The 21,508-nt window shown below is 41.3% G+C and overlaps 1 protein-coding gene across 2 annotated transcripts in view; it reads right to left on the reverse strand.

Annotated features, from left to right (window-relative positions):
- The window catches only part of KLHL6 (kelch like family member 6), an 815,903-nt gene that overhangs the window by 368,731 nt on the left and 425,664 nt on the right, over positions 1-21,508 (reverse strand). The gene's annotated exons all lie outside the window — the stretch shown is intronic.

Here is a 21,508-nt window from a genome sequence, read left to right on the forward strand (position 1 = left end):
TATTTTCTGTAGCGGGTCTTGGGTTTATAGGGGAATAGAGTGGGAAGAAATTTAATTATAAATAATTTAATTTTTAAATGTATTTATTGGTATTTATTTTGAATTAGTTGTTATTTACATTTTTAATTGGTAATTAATTAAAATATAATTGGTAATTAATATTAATTAATTGATGAATTGATAATTATGTTAATTTTATTAATGTATTTTCTGTTGTGGGTTGTGTGTTTATAGGGGAATAGGGTGGGAAGTAATTTAATTGTAATTCATTAAATATTTTAATTTATTTATTGGTTTTTTGTTGTTCTAATTTTTAATTATTTTTTAATTGTTAATTAATTGTTAATTGGTAAATAATTTGTATTAATAGGTAATTTGTAATAATTAATTTGTATTGGTATTTTTAATTGATTAAAATTATATTATATAAAATTGTTAATTACTTTTAATTAATTTGTAATTGGTATTAATATTTAATTTATTTTTATTTATATATGAAGTATTTACTTTTCCTACTGTTGCACTCTCTAGAGTGGGAATAGTAATTTTTACCCCTACGCTATCCAACGCTTTCCCTACTGTTGCACTCTCTGGAGTTGGAATAGTAATTTTTACCCCTACGCTATCCAACGCTTTCCCTACTGTTGCACTCTCTGGTGTTGGAATAGTAATTTTTACCCTCCTGCTATCCAACGCTTTCCCTACTGTTGCACTCTCTGGAGTTGGAATAGTAATTAGTACCCCTACGCTATCCAACGCTTTCCCTACTGTTGCACTCTTTGGAGTGGGAATAATAATGTTTAGCCCTACGCTATCCAACGTTTTCCCAACTGTTGCACTCTCTGGAGTTGGAATAGTAATTAGTACCCCTACGCTATCCAACGCTTTCCCTACTGTTGCACTCTTTAGAGTTGCAATAGTAATTGTTACCCCTAGGCTATCCAACGCTTTCCCTACTGTTGCACTGTATGGAGTGGGAATAGTAATTTTTACCCCTGCGCTATCCAACGCTTTCCCTACTGTTGCACTCTCTGGAGTGGGAATAGTAATTTTTACTCCTACGCTATCCAACGTTTTCCCTACTGTGAAGAACTGAAATCTTCATTCTCAGGGAATACTTACTAATAAAAAGAACTTGGCACAGAAGCTGAAAATATGAAAAGACATCTTTATTAAATTTAATAAGTGAGGCCACGTCACACAGAAGCCGTAGCAACTGAATGAGGTAGTCTGAAGAGTACAGAGAACAGAGGCCTTTTATATGCTCTCAGGGTTACAAACTTCAGCATTCAAGTAAGGGGCAGTCCTAGCTTTTGCAAGCATGCAAAATACCTAACATTCCTTCTTACACAAGCCGGACAAACCCATAATAAAAGGACCACAACCCATATCATAAACAGACCATAAAAGAAGGAACCGAAACAGATAGAAGTAGGATAAGGCATGTTTGTGTGCAGTAAAAATGTATGATGTCCTGTGCTCTGATCCTTAATCTTGATCAGCTAAAGGGCAGGAACTGGTTTAACAAGGTCAGCTTCAGGCAACAGGGTCAGTTCACTCAGGTCAAACAGGAGTCAGCACGAAATCGAGCTAAGGTGTACATGTCCTAAAAAAGACTAGTTCAGCCACTATCATTGGCCTATGTGAGGGCAATCACAAAATGGCTGCCAAACACAAAATGGAACCCACGGGTTCAGAATTCACAGAACCTCAGCCCCTCCTTTGCCCTTACATAGGCAATCACTCAGTCTGTGTCTGAATCGATATCAATATTATCCGTTATTCCTTTCACTAAGGCATTTTTACTCGAGTTATCTTTCATGGAACGCAAGGGATAGACTTCGCTGGCATAAATAAACATCGTCTGATATGCCCATACAGACCCATTGTAACTAAATGGCAGAACCAAATAGGGAATACCTCTATCTATAGTATGTGGCATAAGACCACACACCCAACAATTAGTGGTGTTCATTACTAACTGATGTTGATGCAGAAGCTGTACAAAGGAATTATTAGTAAACTCTGACCTCCTAACCAGTTCATGTCCAGGTAAAATATGGAAAGAATGCGAAGAAGTAGTAGTAGGAAGAGACATAGGTTGGGAGGTGGGTACAGATGTCAATTGGGTAGCAAAAACAATCTAACCCACAAAAGACAACGTCATGCTTAAAAACACTAGAGAACACGTTATTAAGAACATATAGACAACAGGAGAAAGTAATGACCACTATTACAAGCAAAATTATCAGTTTTCACAACTCTAAGCAGAAAGCAAATCCTAAAATTATCTAGTAACATTTTTATGGCTCCTATGCATTTCAGTAACTTATTATATGTTCAGGTGAAACAGTGGTGATCCTCATCAATGCTCTGAGGTGAAAAGGGATACTCTTCCACAGGGAATGGACTTATTCTGCTTTTACTAAACAGAATACTACTTTAAAATAATGCCAGCAAAATAACAAGAATCAGTCTCCTAACACCCATTTTTTTTTTCAATTGCACAGAAAATACCCAGAGTCCGTCCAAGCCTCTCCGACAGGCTTCTATTGTTCATCAAATCCTCTTCTGTTGTTTTCTTCCGCATGGGCCTCTTCATTCAGGCCTTTCATGAAAATGGTCCTTCTCAGTATCCGTTGGAGTGCCCTCCTGGCAAACACTCATAGCTCATTCGAAAGTCTCAATGTCTCAATGCAGTGCACCAATATCTCTTCTCTGCAACAGGCACTACAGATAGTGTGCTCTCCATTGATCAAGGGCACAGATCATTTTATGCAGATCCGGGCCTACATTCTCAGGCTCTAACACTCATTACTCAGTGTCAGAGAACGCTCAGGCTGCTCTTTCATGGGCACCATAATGTAATGCCTTTTGCCAATCTCGAATCCTCCGGTGCACTGCACTTCCGTTGGAGCAAAGGAAAAGGGGGTGTGTGGCCAAAACTCAGACCAAGGGACTCAAGGGACTGCACACTGTCAGAGGTTACCAGTACATGACAGGTGGAAGACTGAAGCCTCAATTCTTTCGCTCTCCAGCTCCTCCTTCTTTTTTGATGTTCAACGCCTTCTGATGAAGCAAGCACAATACTTTGGCGATATTATTGATGGCACGCTGGCGATCGCTGTCTGGGTGCTGGGACTTTTCATCTGTTAGCTGTCGCTAATGGGATTGTGGGTGAGTTCCGCAGGTTATTATGACTTAATCCCGCAGAACCTAGTGACGTAGGAAATGACATAGTTGTTATTTTCCTTCAATTCAGTACAAAAACAGTTCATTTAACAAAGGGACTGCAAACAGGTGGCCTGCAATCTTCAAAGGAGTGGCTATACGCCATGGAACTATTGTGATCTAAAATACACTGTCATTCTCATAGAATATCAAGACAAAGGCAATAAGCAAAACAGTGCCTCTAATTTCTTCAATTGGGTTTCCATGTGAGAGCATATCCTCTACAATCTAAGGGTAGATAACTATATGAGAATTTTATCTAAATGGATGTCCTCACACATAGTGACATCGTCTAATGGGGTAAACACTTTTTTCTATCAATGATTAAGTCTAGGTGTTCCTAAATTCCTTATCTAGAACATCTAAAAAGAGAAATCACATGAAACAGATTATCAGGGACATGTAGATACCTCCCTTTTAATAACTGTGCATCAAGTGCACTATGCAATACACACGTTAATGATCAAAATGTGGAAACTTGTCTTATAATAGCATTGAGTCAGTTAACCAGTTCATCACTACCATGACGGTCAGACTGGAAAACATCGAGGTAGGCCTAAAGAAAATTCTTAAAAACCAGTCTAGTTATACAAAAGGGATTTATACATAATATGGGGTTCCTAGTACATTACTGCAATCTGGAAGTGTGAACCTAATACAATAATAACAATAAAAGAAGGCTAACTGGTGAAAGGAATATAGAAAAGAGAAAATGGGACTAGGACACAGCTAGAATCCCCAATTACTAGGCACGATGCAACATCAATCAGGGGAGAAGTGACGAAAGAAAAATCTATAGGAAGAACAAGAAATTTCTTGGGTGATAGTCAAGCATGTGACACAACACCAAAAGTGGGGGGGTGATACACAAAAATCAAAATAGTTCATGAATGTTAGCTCTACCGCTGGCCTCTACACCATATACGGTAATCTCAGCTAATGTTCCAGTTCCTTTTTCAGGGAGGAAGAACAAAAAATAAAAATTAAGCCTTGTTTCCTTTATGGTACAAGGCCATACACTATTCAGGAAGCAGAACAAAACTGACTAATGTAATATAAAAATTAGGTCACCATGTACAAGAGTCACAGATCTATAATTTTATCCTTACGTCCAATCAGGATACATAAATGTAGGGCTGCCTGTTCCTTAAGGGGAGGGGCAGTACGTGACTAACAGCATGTGACACACTTTGATTCTGTATATGTCTTTTTTTATTTTCCTTCAAATACCATTAAAGCCAAATTTGACATACACTGATGAAGTGTTGTCTGTCTTTCTGTGAAATTTAGTGTCAAAGCAAATCTACCCAACTGTTTGCAGGATACACATCGTCATGTATATCCCTTCACAACACAGGTAAACTTGTAATAGTATTAAAAGCAGCAATATAAAACAAAAAACATCCAAATAAAACGCACAAAAAGCACATGTCAAGCCATCAGATATACTTGCTGTATATCAAGCACAAAAAACATAGACAAGACAATAACATATGTAAATGAGCGGTGACGCACCCATATCAAGTCCTGTACTTTATGTACTGTGAACCTGCAGCCCAAAACCCACTATTGAGGCCTTCTTAATTTGTCAGGTTTAAAATCAAAATTACACTTTCATCAAAATTACACTTTCTTTTACACACTTTCTCTTACTTTCCTCACACTTACTTTTACTTTCCTTACCCTCCTTTTTGACAGCAGATCACCAGGTAGTAGAGATTTGGCTGTCAAATGCAACTTACTGTGTGTCACTTCTGACACACAGGACCAGCAGGAACAATTCATAAAAGGATAAAATGCAAAAATATGTAAAATGCAAAAACATTTATTTTCAAAGAAATTACGCAAAAACACATCTCTTTTCAACCAACCAAACTCACGTGTCTAGTCAGCCTTAAAATCACCCAGAACAATCCATGAATGATCTGTGGGCAGAAGCGAAAAAAGAATACACAACACACAAAAGACAGACATTTCTCATAACAAACAGACATCAATTATAACTTTTAATCAGAAGACAAAACATAACACACATTAACAGACACAAAAATAAATTTCCATTTCTTAACTGTTACCATCTTGTCAGTCACCTTGCAACATGAATCCCTTTTAACTTTCCAAAAGTAAAATTCTTTCACTGACACTCCATGTTAGCCTTGCGCCACAATTCGTTCTCACTTAGGCATGTAGCCTTCAAAATTTCAATAAAAAGCTTCGTCTTATTTTCTGTTTAAGACTTAATGCAATGCTTAATTTTCGGTCAAATAAAAGCAACTAGCAGACATTATTTTTTTAGAGGCAGAGACACAAATATATCATTTCTGCAGAGCATTTAGCATGTGTTGGGACTTTCAAAGAAACCTTTTTCATATTTTCCCTTTGGAATTAAGTTCTTTAATTTTGTGGAGAAACCAGAAACCCTTCCTTTTAGAGGCCTGTTTAGCAAGGTCATTCTGCATTTCACAGAGACAAGTCCCTAATTTAAAAGGTTACAAATGTCAACATGACAGCCTCCTTCCATTGTTTACAGGGAAACCAAAGATAGCATCTCAGCGCGACTTGAGCCAGCTGCAGCTTCTTCTAGCCCCCACCCTCTGCTCATTCTGAGGCTGACAAAGGCAAAAGGCCTTCCTAATTCCTCTTAACCTGCAATAATTCACTCTATTTTGAAAAATAATGTCTCCTTTTTAGGCGCTAAAAAAATTACCTCTGTTTCCAGATTATTAAACAACATTTACTGTGAATAATTCACAGAACCTAATAACACACATACCAGTTTTAGAACAAGTGCTTGTTGCAATGGTACTTATTTCATCAACCTTAAATGAATCTCACTGGGCCATTTAAAAGCAAACCCCAAATGAGGACAGCCTGCAAATTTGTATTATACCTAAATGTATGCATTCACTGAAGCCTAAAAGCACTTTAAAGCTATTATAAATGGCAAAAATACCCAAAATCGACTTTGATATTTGGGGCAATTAAAAATAAATATCCTATAAGTATGTTACATATTAATCATCCTCAGAATGTTCTTCACACATTACAGATATTAGACATTAGACATATCTCATGTAAATCCTTAGAAAAATGAGTTTTGTACGCCTGCGCTAAGTGAGATGCCATATGCTAATGTCCTCATTATGCAGTGCAACACAACTCAAATCAAATTATAATGCTAGGAGGTCGTAGTATTGGTATTAAGCTTCATGAATAGTAAAAAACAAATGTTGTAGCACTTATTTTTAATAATTATTTTTCATAATTTAATAATTATTTTTAATAAAGAAACCCACGAACAAACATGGAGCTCATTTCAGACATAAACAGAAAGGGGTCAAACACTCAGGACACACAATACAGCGCGCTTTAGCCATGTATTTCGTGAATAGCGCCAACGCTATTCACTTAAAGAAATTGCACTAATGAGAAAACCACATAGATATTTAAACACATATTTAACCCACAAACCAATACACAGAGCAAAAACAAAGGACAGCCCACAGACTGTACTTAAACCAAACCATTTGTAAATACTAGTTGTAAGTCATATTTACAAGAAACGCTTCTCAATTGTGTTTCAAAAGACTGCAAAAACAGCCCAACAGACTGATGTATGTCCAAGAAGCGAAAATACACTCAATTCACTAGCTTTGGCTAGCAGAACACCAAAAATTACTCTGCATATCTTCATTCATAAAATTGCACAGAACAAAGGATCCTTGTATGTATTATGCCCATATTTTAATTCCCTGGGGATACAAAATCACCAAGGAAGAAATATGTTTGTAAATCTAAACCCTTTTTAGATATTTCCCGCTAGGGGGGCCGGCTAATTTACTTCACATCACACTATGGTACCTTCCAAAAAAAAAGCAACACATTTTTCTATGTGAGCTTGAGAACAGGCATGCCAAAAATACTGCGGAATACGCAAGTATTATAATCAAAGTGGTGCTTAAGGTACTTTTCGTACGTGCACCATTCAACTAAACCAAATGGAGAAATATCTCCTCATTACCTGCCTACACAAATTGCAATTTGCATATACAAACCTATACAAATCCAAAAGTTGGCCAACACAAATTCCAAAGTTCCAAACTTACAGTCCTGAATTTGCTAAGACCAGGCATCTTATAGATCACTAATCTAGCTTCAAACTTCAAGGGGTTATCAAAAATGATATACTCGCAAATATACGAGACCCTCAGCTTTGGTAATTGCAATAACCAAATCAAAACCAAGAAACCAACCCCTCGGCTTTGGTAATTGCAATAACCAAATCAAAACCAAGAAACCAAACAAAGTCGTGGGAGCGACCCACTTGTACTTTTTATTCTTACTAATCAAAAGGTTATCCAAATTCTAACTGTCAAGTTCTACATGACCTAACGGTCTTTTTTAGAATACTCACGCCAAAAAGGTTCTCAGTCAGGAGTGACATCATGTGGAGGATCAAAATCAGGAAGAGCAGAAATATACTTGGCTGCAGAAACAGAGAATCTCCAGAATTCCTGTGCACAGAGTAGTAGAGTCCCGTCCTGTCCTCCTCAGTAGATTTCAGTCTTCTGACAAGATCACTCCCACAGAAAGTCACTTCTCTGATGAAGCCCACGTTGGCCGCGCCATTTGTAAAACTGAAATCTTCATTTTCAGGGAATACTTACTAATAAAAAGAACTTGGCACAGATGCTGAAAATATGAAAAGACATCTTTATTAAATTTAATAAGTGAGGCCACGTCACACAGAAGCCGTAGCAACTGAATGAGGTAGTCTGAAGAGTACAGAGAACAGAGGCCTTTTATATGCTCTCAGGGTTACAAACTTCAGCATACAAGTAAGGGGCAGTCCTAGCTTTTGCAAGCATGCAAAATACCTAACATTCCTTCTTACACAAGCCGGACAAACCCATAATAAAAGGACCACAACCCATATTATAAACAGACCATAAAAAAAGGAACAGAAACAGATAGAAGTAGGATAAGGCATGTTTGTGTGCAGTAAAAATTTATGATGTCCTGTGCTCTGATCCTTAATCTTGATCAGCTAAAGGGCAGGAACTGGTTTAACAAGGTCAGCTTCAGGCAACAGGGTCAGTTCACTCAGGTCAAACAGGAGTCAGCACGAACTCGAGCTAAAGTGTACATGTCCTAAAAAAGACTAGTTCAGCCACAATCATTGGCCTATGTGATGGCAACCACAAAATGGCTGCCAAACACAAAATGGAACCCACGGGTTCAGAATTCACAGAACCTCAACTGTTGCACACTTTGGAGTGGGAATAGTAAATTTTACCCTGCCGCTATCCAACGTTTTCCCTACTGTTGCACTCTCTGGAGTTGGAATAGTAATTTTTACCCCTACGCTATCCAACGCTTTCCCTACTGTTGCGCTCTCTGGAGTGGGAATAGTAATTTTTACCCCTACGCTATCCAACGCTTTCCCTACTGTTGCACTCTCTGGAGTGGTAATAGTAATTTTTACCCCTACGCTATCCAACGCTTTCCCTACTGTTGCACTCTTTGGAGTGGGAATAGTACATTTTACCCTGCCGCTATCCAACGTTTTCCCTACTGTTGCACTCTCTGGAGTGGGAATAGTCATTTTTACCCCTATGCTATCCAACGCTTTCCCTACTGTTGCACTCTCTGGAGTGGGAATAGTAATTTTTACCCCTACGCTATCCAACGCTTTACCTACTGTTGCACTCACTGGAGTGGTAATAGTAAATTTTAACCTTTACGCTATCCTACGGTAAAAATATCGTATTTTTTTAAATTAATATTACGTATATATTACCTACTGGCGATAGCCAGTAGGTATATATAGTTAGGATTTTTTTCCTATGGGATTTTTGAAAATTCTATGTCGAATAACTTTGGCGTTTGATGACAGAATTGGCTGAAATTTTCAGGAAAATGGAACATTTTGTTTCTGAGCAGCCCCTGAAAATTTGGGGGGGTTTCGTCAAGGGGGGGCCGAGAAAAAAGGGGGGTCCCAAAACGTGTTTTTCCCATGCAATTTTCCCTAGGGCGGTTGGCCTCACTTTTAGCCCGAACGGCTGAATGGATTTACACCAAACCTGGCAAAATTGTAGGGACTGGTAGCCCGATGTGCCTTTGCTATGTCTCAAGATATAGGCTCCAGTGGTTTTTACGAAAATTAACTTTGAAAAATATATATTGGGCTACATTGGGCTATATATATGTTGGAGCCCAAATGTAGCCCAATGTAGCCCAATGTAGCCCAATGTAGCCCAAAGATGGCCACCAGAGACAAAAAAAAACAAATGTAGCCCAAATATCAGCCAGATGTAGCCCAACTATAGCCCAATGACAGAATGTCCCAGAGTGTTCTAAAGAACAACTAGAGTGCTAACAGTCCTACTTATTACAAAGGTATGGCACACCTGAAGCCATCTTGATTGGAATAAAGTGGTAACTCTTAAAACATTTAATTTAAAAAGGAACAAAATGAGGGGGTTCATTTTGCCATAGAAAGTATGATTAGCGAATATATGACGAAATCCCGCATACCATCAGTCCGCCAAAAAAATCCTGCATGTACTATTAGGCCGCAAATTAAAATAACGAAAACTTTTAGAACGAATATGCCTTTAGCATACACTAAACAACTAAACTACCCTAAACCCTAAAACACTACCCCCAGCATGACCCTACACTACACAAACAGTACACTACCCTAAACCCTAAAACACTACCCCCAGCATGACCCTACACTACACAAACACTACAACACTACCCTAAACCCTAAAACACTACCCCCAGCATGACCCTACACTACGCAAACACTACAACACTACCCAAAACCCTAAACTACTACACCCCAGCATGACCCTATACTACGCAAACACTACAACACTACCCTAAACCCTAAAACACTACCCCCAGCATGACCCTACACTACGCAAACACTACAACACTACCCTAAACCCTAAAACACAACCCCCAGCATGACCCTACACTACGCAAACACTACAACACTACCCTAAACCCTAAAACACTACCCCCAGCATGACCCTACACTACGCAAACACTACAACACTACCCTAAACCCTAAAACACTACACCCCAGCATGACCCTACACTACGCAAACACTACAACACTACCCTAAACCCTAAAACACTACCCCCAGCATGACCCTACACTACGCAAACACTACAACACTACCCTAAACCCTAAAACACTACCCCCAGCATGACCCTACACTACGCAAACACTACAACACTACCCAAAACCCTAAAACACTACCCCCAGCATGACCCTACACTACGCAAACACTACAACACTACCCTAAACCTTAAAACACTAGCCCCAGCATGACCCTACACTACGCAAACACTACAACACAACCCTAAACCCTAAAACACTACCCCCAGCATGACCCTACACTACGCAAACACTACAACACTACCCTAAACCCTAAAACACTACCCCCAGCATGACCCTACACTACGCAAACACTACAACACTACCCAAAACCCTAAAACACTACCCCCAGCATGACCCTACACTACGCAAACACTACAACACTACCCTAAACCCTAAAACACTAGCCCCAGCATGACCCTACACTACGCAAACACTACAACACAACCCTAAACCCTAAAACACTACCCCCAGCATGACCCTACACTAAACAACCACCACAACTCTACACTACACTAACACAACACTACACTACACAACACTACACTACACAATCACTAACCCACGAAAAAATTAACACAAACCCACTTACCTCTCTCGTCATCGTGGTTTTCACAACGCAAATGCATTTACCATACATGCCTTTAAAACGTAATTCTTTGTAAAGGCATGCGCGATAAATGCACATGCGTTTTGAAAAAATGCGGGATAATGGTATGCGAGGTCAATGACCTTGCGGGATAATGGTATGCGGACTGAAAGTCTGCGGGATAAAAAATGCAGGAAAATGGCTGCAAACCATGATTAGCAGCAGACTTCCCTGGTGAGCACTAGCTTTACTACAGTGATCTAATGAGCAACTAGAGTGCTAACATTCAGAATTTATGGCAAATGTGTGACACATCTGAATGCCTTCTTGATAGAACCAAAGTAAACAAGCATTGAAAATGCAATAGATCTCGCCCTCGTTTAAGTTAAAGCCATTCTGTTTGTAATGAGGTGGCTTTTTAGCTTTGCTTTTATTAGTGTTTTTAAAACTTTCATGTAAATAACATGCATATGTATGCATATATGTATATGTATGCATGCATTTATATTTATATAGATATGCAGATTATATATGTTTATATATGTATATTACTTACTGGCGATAGCCAGTGGGTATATATAGTTAGGATTTTTTCTCTATGGGATTTCTGAAAATTCTATGTCTAATAACTTTGGCGTTTGTGGACGGAATTGGCTGAAATGTTCAGGAAAATGGCACATTTTGTTTCTGAGCAGCCCCTGAAAATGTGGGGGGGTTTCGTCAAGGGGGGGCCGAGAAAAAAGGGGGGTCCCAAAACGCGTTTTTCACATTCATTTTTCCGTAGGGCGGTTGGACTCACTTTTAGCTCGAACGGCTGAATAGATTTACATGAAACTTGGCAAAATTGTAGATATGGTTTGCCCGACGTGCCTTTGCTATGTCTCAATATATGTGCTCCAGTGGATTTTGAGAAATTAACGTTTAAAAAAAAATATATATCTGTGACAGCGCTCCGGTTAGCGCCCCGGTTCGCGTACCTGACGCGTAACGGAACTTCGCGAAGCGAAGCTGATTGGCTCTCTGGTGTCTGTCAACATTCTAAACAGTCCGGAGCGGCCGCCATCTTGTCTCTCGGTAGGATCGAGAGACAAGATGTGGTGAAAAACGAAGGGGGAAATGAAGGAAAGGGGGCAAGGTAGACCCCTCCTGACCCCCTAGGATTGATGAGGGGGATATTAAAGTGACCCGCGGGGCAAAAAATAAAAAAAAAATTTTTTTTGCGATTTTCCGCCGTAGAGGCGCGTCCCGGTACGCGAACCGGGCAGCTCACCGGGCAGCTAACCGGGCAGCTAACCGGCAGCGTAGTTGTCAACATTGTAAACAGTCCGGAGTGGCCACCATCTTGTCTCTCGGTAGGTTCGAGAGACAAGATGTGGTGAAAAAAGAAGGGGGAAATGAAGGAAAGGGGGCAAGGTAAACCCCTCCTGACCCCCTAGGATTGATGAGGGGGATATTAAAGTCCCCCGCGATTTTTCGCGGTAGAGGCGCTTCCCGGTACGCGAACCGGGCAGCTAACCGGCAGCGTAACGGGAGTCCGCCATCTTGTGTTTTTGGAGCGTCCGGTTCGCGTACCGGGTAGCGTCCCGGTAAGCGTAACAAGGGGAAAACCAAGAGAAACAGTAAAAAAAAAATGAAGGGAATAGATTTCCAGCAAACTTGGCAGAATTGTAGGGACTGTTTGTTTGATGTGCCTTTGCAAGGCCTCAAGATATGTGCACGTGTGGATTTTGTCTAATTAAGGTTAAAAAAAATATATATATCTGTAAGCGTGCTCCGGCACGCTTACGTTACGGGTTTTGTTTGCGCTGCAGAGCCGATACGTCACGGTTATGCGACGCGTCATGAGGCGTCTCACGTGGCTACGTGATACGTCACGTAATAAAGAATATATTTTACAGCTATAGATATTAGCTTTTAAAAAACCAATGAAATTCACTGAAAAAACCATAGGTTATAGACCATATATAGTTAGGAATTTGCATTTACAAAACCTTGAAAATTCACTGAAAAAAACATAGGTTAGAGACCATATATAGTTAGCTGGACATTTTATTGACATAAAACCAATGAAATTCCATATATAGTTAGTTGCACTAACTATATATCGCGCACCCGCAATCCACTGCTGATGATGTCACATATTACATCATTCATGACATGGTCAGTGACATCACTGATGACATCACTGATGACATCTCAAATGACATCACTGATGACATCACTGATGACATCTCAAATGACATCACTGATGACAGCATGACACACCAATACCAGTTACTACATACGCACTCACTGATTCCTACGTCTACACACACATTCACTCATTCACCCATACAATCACTCATACATACAGTCACTCATTATTACAACACTATCATATGCACTCATACACCTATGCAGACACTCACACACTGCCACTCATCCATGGAGTTACTCACACACCTAGTCAGTCCTGTAAAGAATCAATCACACTTCCATTTCCTCATCTATACAGTTAAACACAGAACACCGTACTTCAGTGACATCACTGATGACATCACTGATGACATCTCAAATGACATCACTGATGACATCTCAAATGACATCACTGATGACATCATGACACACAATACCAGTTACTACATACGCACTCACTGATTCCTACGTCTACACACACATTCACTCATTCACCCATACAATCACTCATACATACAGTCACTCATTATTACAACACTATCATATGCACTCATACACATAGTCAGTCCTGTGAAGAATCAATCACACTTCGATTTCCTCATCTATACAGTTAAACACAGAACACCATACTTTTTCACACATATACTAACACATACTTACTCTCTTATACAATCACTGATACAAGTACACATTGATATGCACAGAGTCACACACCTCCCAGCCAGCCACACACACACTCAGTCTTCCATACATCCACTCATTCTTCAATATGTAAAACATATTTAAACTTTACAAAAACACACAGACACTAGATGATGTTATCAGTGATGTCATTTGAGATGTCATCAGTGATGTCATTTGAGATGTCATCAGTGATGTCATCAGTGATGTCACTGACCATGTCATGAATGATGTAATATGTGACATCATCAGCAGTGGATTGCGGGTGCGCGATATATAGTTAGTGCAACTAACTATATATGGAATTTCATTGGTTTTATGTCAATAAAATGTCCAGCTAACTATATATGGTCTCTAACCTATGGTTTTTTCAGTGAATATATATATATATATATATATGACTGGAACTTCAGTATTCAGTAGGAGCCAAATAACGAAGACGGACCCAATGAGAATATTTCAAGCGTCTTTATTTCACACTGTGCACCCTCACGATCGCCATGACGCGTTTCGGGCCCTGGAGCCCTTGATCACATGACGTGGTCAAATTACACCCTGTGATTTGTAGTGCCGGTCTGGTCACATGGTCCCAAGCCTATAGAAATAGAGAAAATACTTCAGCCTGGACCAGACTAAGTAACCAATACTTTTGCTTTTTATACACCCCCAATTGTCACAATTAATGAGCGACAAACAATACTGTCAAATGTGCAAATTTGCGCAATAAATATGATGGAACAATATTTACAAGTGTGCAAAAATCGCCAATATTACTATGTACAAATAATCACAGTGGATAAAATATGTACAGTCACATTCAGTGCAATATTGAGCAGACGTATAAAATGCTTTGTGCAAAATTTACAACAGAAGGTGTTTGATTAATACTGCCCAAGTGGGCATTGGTTAAAAATTTCATCTGGACCACTGCATCTACACTGCTTGGGTATTCATGTTGACACCAGCACTCTTGAAAAGAAATGTGTGATATCCCAACTGTGTTTGATATATTATATAATCTTAAAATCTTAAAATCCGGCAAAAATCAGTAAAAAATTAATTTAAGAATAGCCTATTCAGATGTCTTGCGTCTCATTTTTCACTCAACAATTTCAAGACTCAATGTGCAAGCAAGTATACAAATCTTCTGTTGCGTTCAGTCCATTCGGAGCCTTAGTATCTAATTCAAGGATGTACCGGGTTTCTAGTACGCGCAGACGGGCTTCCCTATTACCCCCTCTACGCAAAGGCTCCACCATGTCAATAGCAAAATATTTCAAGCAGTTTACATCCCCTTTATGGCAGAGATTGACATGCCTCGCTACTGGGTAAGCCTCATCTTTGTTCACAACTGCCCTCATGTGCTGCAATATGCGCTTGTGGACCTGTAGTTTAGTACTACCAACGTAGCAAAGTCCACAAACACATTCCAAGACATAGATGACAAAGTCTGATTTGCAAGTGATTTTCTTAGTAATGGGGAGTTCTTTCTCACTGAATGGGGAATAGTAGGTAATTTTACTCTTGCCTATGGTGCACGCCTTGCATACTGCGCATTTCAAGAATCCCTTGCTTTTCCCTAGCCAGTTGCCTCGAGCTGGTACCTCCGGGCTACTACTGACTAGCATGTCGCTCATGGATCTGGCACGGCTATAAGTAATCGCCGGGCATATAGACATGGTTTTCCCAATCACAGGATCACCTGTAATTATATGCCAGTTTTTCCTCACCATCCTCTGAAGCTGTTTATGCTGGCAGCTATAACCAAGAATAAATCTCGGTTGGTCCACCTTCGCATCAGTCACTATTGTATCTACCCCCATAGATGTTTTTGGAGATAGTGTTATTTTATTTGCCCTTTCCATGGCCTTAGACACTATATTTTCAGAATAGCCCCTTTGTAGGAACCGTATCTTGCTTTTTTTCTGTGCTTCAAAACAGTCTTCATCGGTGCTACAAATTCTTCTGATCCTCAGCATCTCCCCGTAAGGGATGCTGCGGATCAGGTGGTTGGGGTGCTGACTAGAGGCATGGAGGATGGTGTTGCCTGCAGTCTCCTTCCGATGCAGTTTTGTCTGCAGTTCCCCCTTATCTACAAAAACCTCCACGTCAAGGAAATTTACTTTCCTATCACTGATGGTGCCCGTAAAATGCAGATTCAGTTCATTCTGATTGATTTCTCCAATGAACTGTTCCGCCTCACTAACAGTCCCCTTCCAAATGATGAAAAGATCGTCGATAAACCTGTACCACACTAGCACTTTGCTACTCATGACCTCTCTGAAGACATTGCCTAGGACCTGCTCCTCCCATAGCCCCATGTGCAAACATGAGTAACTAGGGGAGAAGCAGGCCCCCATTGCCACTCCTCGCAATTGCTGGAACATTTGACTTTGAAACATGAAATAATTGTTGTAAAGACACATTTCCAACATCTCCACAAGCATGTTATTATGTTCCAGCATACATATGGGCCTTCTGCCAAGATAATGTCTTACTGCTCTCACTCCGTCCACATGATTGATACTTGTGTACAGAGCAGTGACATCAAGTGTGATCAACAAGTACCCCGGACTCCACACTACTGTTTTTAATTTCTGCAGAAAGTCCATAGTGTCCCTGATGTATGAGGGCAAGGATTTCATATGATCTTGAAGGAAGTGATCGATGTATCTGGACACCTTTTCAAATGTCCCCCCACAAGCTGAAATTATGGGCCTCCCCGGTGGTTTGGCACTGTCTTTGTGTATCTTGGGAATTAGGTAAAACATATATATATATATATATATATATATATATATATATATATATATATATATATGTATTAACAAATCAATTTGAATGTTTTTTTACTTACATTAATTATTTATTAATTTTAAGCTTATTTAAGTATTTTAAGTATGTTTAAGTTAATTATATTTATTATTTCATTATTTTTTAATTAATTTAAAGCATTTTAAAAAATTCGATATTTTTACTAACTATATTTTTTACATCGATATTTTTGATTCGATATTTTTGTACTTACCTGTTTGGAGATAGGAGGTCGATATTTTGGTATTCTATATTTTTACCTCGATATTTTTGTAATTCGATATTCTTTGATGTCGATATTGTTTCAGTGATCCCACCTGCACATAGATGCGAGAGTAATACACAATGATAGAGAGATGGGCATCTGAGTAGGATACACAACTCATACAGGTTGGTAATGTGTTCTGCGGCAATTCTCGTAATTTCTGTGGAAAGGAAACTTTTACTCATGTCAGAGAAGATCAACATGCCCTTTGTTATGTGCAGACCCAAGCTGAGCTCTTCTGAAGAATTGGTTGTGGAAGATGAAGATATCTGGCAATCCACACAGGCCCTTCGTATCCAGAGACATGTCGGAAGTACGGACTGACCTCATTTCTACTCTAAGGTGAATGGGAACAGCAATTCTAGCTGGATCTCGTGCGGCACCTTAGTGAAAGGCGTGGAGCGTTGCCGCTCACTAATGCACTAGCGGAGCCTTGAGGGTACTTAGAAGGCGAAGCACTAGCTAACGGATGCTGCAGAGTGTATAGAGGGCCGGACAGAGAGCACCTTTATTCAGCAACTTTAGGTGGGCATGCCGGACCCCTGTAGTTCCTGCCCTTGCACTGAGCGGGAAATGGGTCACTGGTCTCACAGCTGGGTAGCAAACAATAGCGCAGAAGTGGCACCAGTACCCAGGGGCATTAGGGTCCAGCTTCGAAAGCAGAAAGCAAGGTCCTGGTGGTGCCTGAGCACGAACAGACCCTGCCCTCTGTTCCAGAGTTAAGAGCGTGGATGTACTGTGCTGTTACACACACTTGGCTGGTTGCTATCTCTGCTCCGGATGACTTGCTCTCAGCTCCTCGCTGCTAGTGTCTCCTGACAGTGCCACAGCTCCCGCTCTGTGCAATGGTCATGCCCACTGCCGCTGTGCCTCCCCCAAGTAATTTGGGCCAATCAAGATATTGCTTCCAAGCTGTATATATTAGAAAACAGTGTAAAAGCAGTGCCAGGGTTTGCTGGAGCAGGCAACACTAGGGCTCCTTAGTAGACCGGTGAGGCTGCACTGAAATCCCCAGCTTACAAACAGTACGGAGATAGAAGAGGCTTCTAGTGCGCATGTCGGGTTAGCCATACAAAGACACCTTGCCAACCTGACTTATGCACTAACACTGCAGACGTGGCAACCTTTCTATAATTAAGCCCCACTCCTGCCCGCATAACACACATGCATGATTAAGCATCTGCCTGTGTGCACCTAACCCTGTCAGCAGCAGTGCTGTGCAACTGGTATATGTGTGAAAATACTCTTAACATTTCTAATAAAGGAGCCACCTGGGCAACAAACTGCGCGGTGACGCTCCTATGCCCTTATAGAGGAACCGCTACTGCCTTTCCAACCAACTGGAAAAATGCAGAAAGTGTCAGCAGACCCCAACACCCCAAGCAACTACTGACCCATCTTGTTTGTCAAAGTCATGGAGAAAGCAAGCAAAATTCAACACTCTGGCCACCTAGAGTGCCACCAATGTCTTAACAGCTCTCAATCAGGCTTTAGCCCCAACCACAGCACTGAAACAACCCTCATCACAGCCACGATTACATCAGAAGCATCCTCGACTGAGGAGAAACAGCCATCCTCGTCCTCCTCGGCCTCTCAGCAGCCTTCAACACCATCTCCCAATATACTCATCAGAAGGCTTCACCTCCTGGGCATCCACGGGCCAGCCCTTCAGAAGATATCCTCCTTCCTCACAGGAAGGATACAATGCATGATACTACCACACTACCACACTACACCTCAGAACCCAAACATCTAATCTGCGGGTCCCTCAAGTCTCATTCCTCAGCCCAATGCTCTTCAATTACACCCTCACAGACATTATCAGATCGCATGGCATCAGCATCATCTCATACACTGATGACACTCAGCTCATTCTTGCCCTGACAGGCAGATCCAACACTGCCAAAAGCAACTTCGCCACCTCCATGAGCAATGTTGCATCATGGACACCTGCCTCCATCTCAACTCAGACAAAACCGAAGTCCTGATTTTCAGAAACAGACACTCCCCTTGGGATGTCTTATGGTGGCCCTCTGAACTGGGCTCCCCACCCGTCCTTACTGAACATGCCAGTTGCCTCAGGATCATCCTAGACACCAACCTCACCAGGAATAAATGGATCATACGTCGTCTCCTCATCATGCTTCTACCTCCTGTGAATGCTCCATAATATCTTCAAATGGATCCCTATCAACACTGGACGAACGGTCACCCAGGCTCTAATCATAAGCAGACTCAACTGTGGAAATGACCTCGATGCAGGAGTCACGGCCCGCATCTTACGTCGACTCCAAACCACTCAGAACACTGCACCTACCCTATGTTCACAGACATCTTTCTGAATGGTGCAACCAAAGTGAGAACCCCAAGGCTCGCAGGCAAGTCGCTCCCCACGCTGCTGCACGGCTTGCCTAATCTTGTATTTTTACCCTGTACCTAACTTGCTTTCTTGCCCAGACTTGTTTTTATTCCCCTGTGCCTGTATTTGCTTTCTTTCCCAGACTTGTTTTTATTCCCCTGTGCCTGTACTTGCTTTCTTACCCAGACTTGTTTTTATTCCCCTGTGCCTCACTTGCTTCCTTGCCCAGACTTGTTTTTATTCTTCTGTGCCTGTACTTGTTTTCTTGCCTAAACTTGTTTTTCCTTCCTGTGCCCAGTTCTCCCGCGGCCCGCCCGTTTTTCCCGCGGATGCGTCCCTGCGGCCCGCCACCCTGCAATCCTATTCGCCACCCGCTCCCGCCTCCCAGCTGCTCCTCCCTCCCACATCACCTCATATGGAGGCCACACAGCGGGCCCGCAGTGGACACGCGCAGTGGGCGCGCTGCTGGGGCACCAAAGGTGCGCCTAAGGCAATCCTGTCTGCGTCTGTCTGTGCCTGGACCGTGCCCAGCGCCAGGACCCCTGGACCCCGCAAACGCCACGATACCCGACACTTCTACGATGCCAGAACCCTCCACTCTCTCAACACAGGACGATCAAACACCTGCTTCCTGGCCGCCCCGAAGCACACCCACGGAGCTTTCACCTGCACCACCGAACTCCACTGGACCGCCCATTGCTGCATCCACTTCACCTTCAAGAAACCCACCACGCACCACCGCGCCCAACAGCTCCTCGAAATTCCTCGCCGCACCCACCTCACACCCCACCTGAGAGACCTGCGCTGGCTCCCAGTCAACAAGAGGATAACCTTCAAGCTCCTCACCCGCGCACACAAGGCACTCCACAACACCGGACCAACGTACCTCAACAGACGACTCAGCTTCTACACCCCCCCCCCCGCCAGCCCTGCTCCGCGGACCTCACCCTCTCCACAATCTCCAGCTTCCGAAGACCGACCTCCGATGGCAGATCGTTCTCTTACCTCACCACCTACGGCAGACCCAAGACCTTCTGCCCTTCAGAAAACTCCTCAAGACCCGGCTTTTCGAGCAGTAGCAGCATTCCCCACCCCAGCACCTTGAGACCCTCACGGGTGAGTAGTGCGCTTTACAAATGATATGATTGATTGATTGATCGATTGATTGAAGGTATCAAATATTTGAGCATGAGTAAAAATCAATTAAACCTTCCCATTTTGTCACTTTGAGGCCTCAAAATGTATTTATTTGTTACGGTAAGTGATATAAACAGCATTTAGAGTCATTTTAAGTTCAAGCAAAAAAATGAGGTTTTGATGAAAATCAATGGGAGGTGCCCTTATGAAATTTCCTCAAGAAGGTAAGAAACTGACTGATTTCAAATGTTTAATCTTTTGATTATTTATGACTTGTTGATGTTGGTCATCACTTTTGGAGCTTAAATAAACATGCTTAGGGTCATTTTTGTGCTCTCAAGAAGACAAAATACAAAGTTTTCAGTATGAATAAAAGTTAATAAAAAACACCCGTTTTGTCACTTTGAGTCCATAATGGGAAGTGATATAAACAGCATCAAGAGTAATTCTTTTAAGTTTAAATGAAAAAATCAAATATTCGTTACAAATGCAACACCGATGCCCTTAGGAAATGCTTTGAGAAGTCAAAAAATTTTGCATTTGTCATTTTCAAACAGTGCATCTTTCAAATATTTATGACTAGTTGATGTGGCTCACTACTTTTGGAGCTTAGATAACCATGCTTAGGGTCGTTTTCATTGTCTCAAAGGGCCAAAATGCAAAGTTTGTGTGTGAATAAAAGTCAATGAAAATGGCTCATTTTCTCACTATGAGGCCTTAAAAAGTGTTTATTCACTACAGGAAGTGATTTAACCTCTTCCATGCTCATGACGGCCCCCGACCGTCATGACTCACGGCCGTCCAAGCCACGTCCAAGATTGGAATGTCCCAGCAGAGCGGCGGAATTCGCGCTGCAGCGAAGCGGATAAACAGGCTTTGCAATCATTTTAAGTTCAAGAAAAAAGTCAGATTTTTATTGAAAATCGATGACCGCCACCCTTAAGAAATGTCTCGGGAAGATAAAAAAATTGACCATTTTCAAATGTTGCATCTTTTGACAATTTATGACTTGTTGATAGGGATTATCATTTTTGGAGCTTAAATAAGCACGTTTAGGACCATTTCATGCTCTCAAGCAGTCAAAAT

The sequence above is a fragment of the Lissotriton helveticus genome, chromosome 11 (assembly GCF_964261635.1).
Source record: "Lissotriton helveticus chromosome 11, aLisHel1.1, whole genome shotgun sequence".
In the NCBI taxonomy this organism is placed as follows: domain Eukaryota; kingdom Metazoa; phylum Chordata; class Amphibia; order Caudata; family Salamandridae; genus Lissotriton; species Lissotriton helveticus.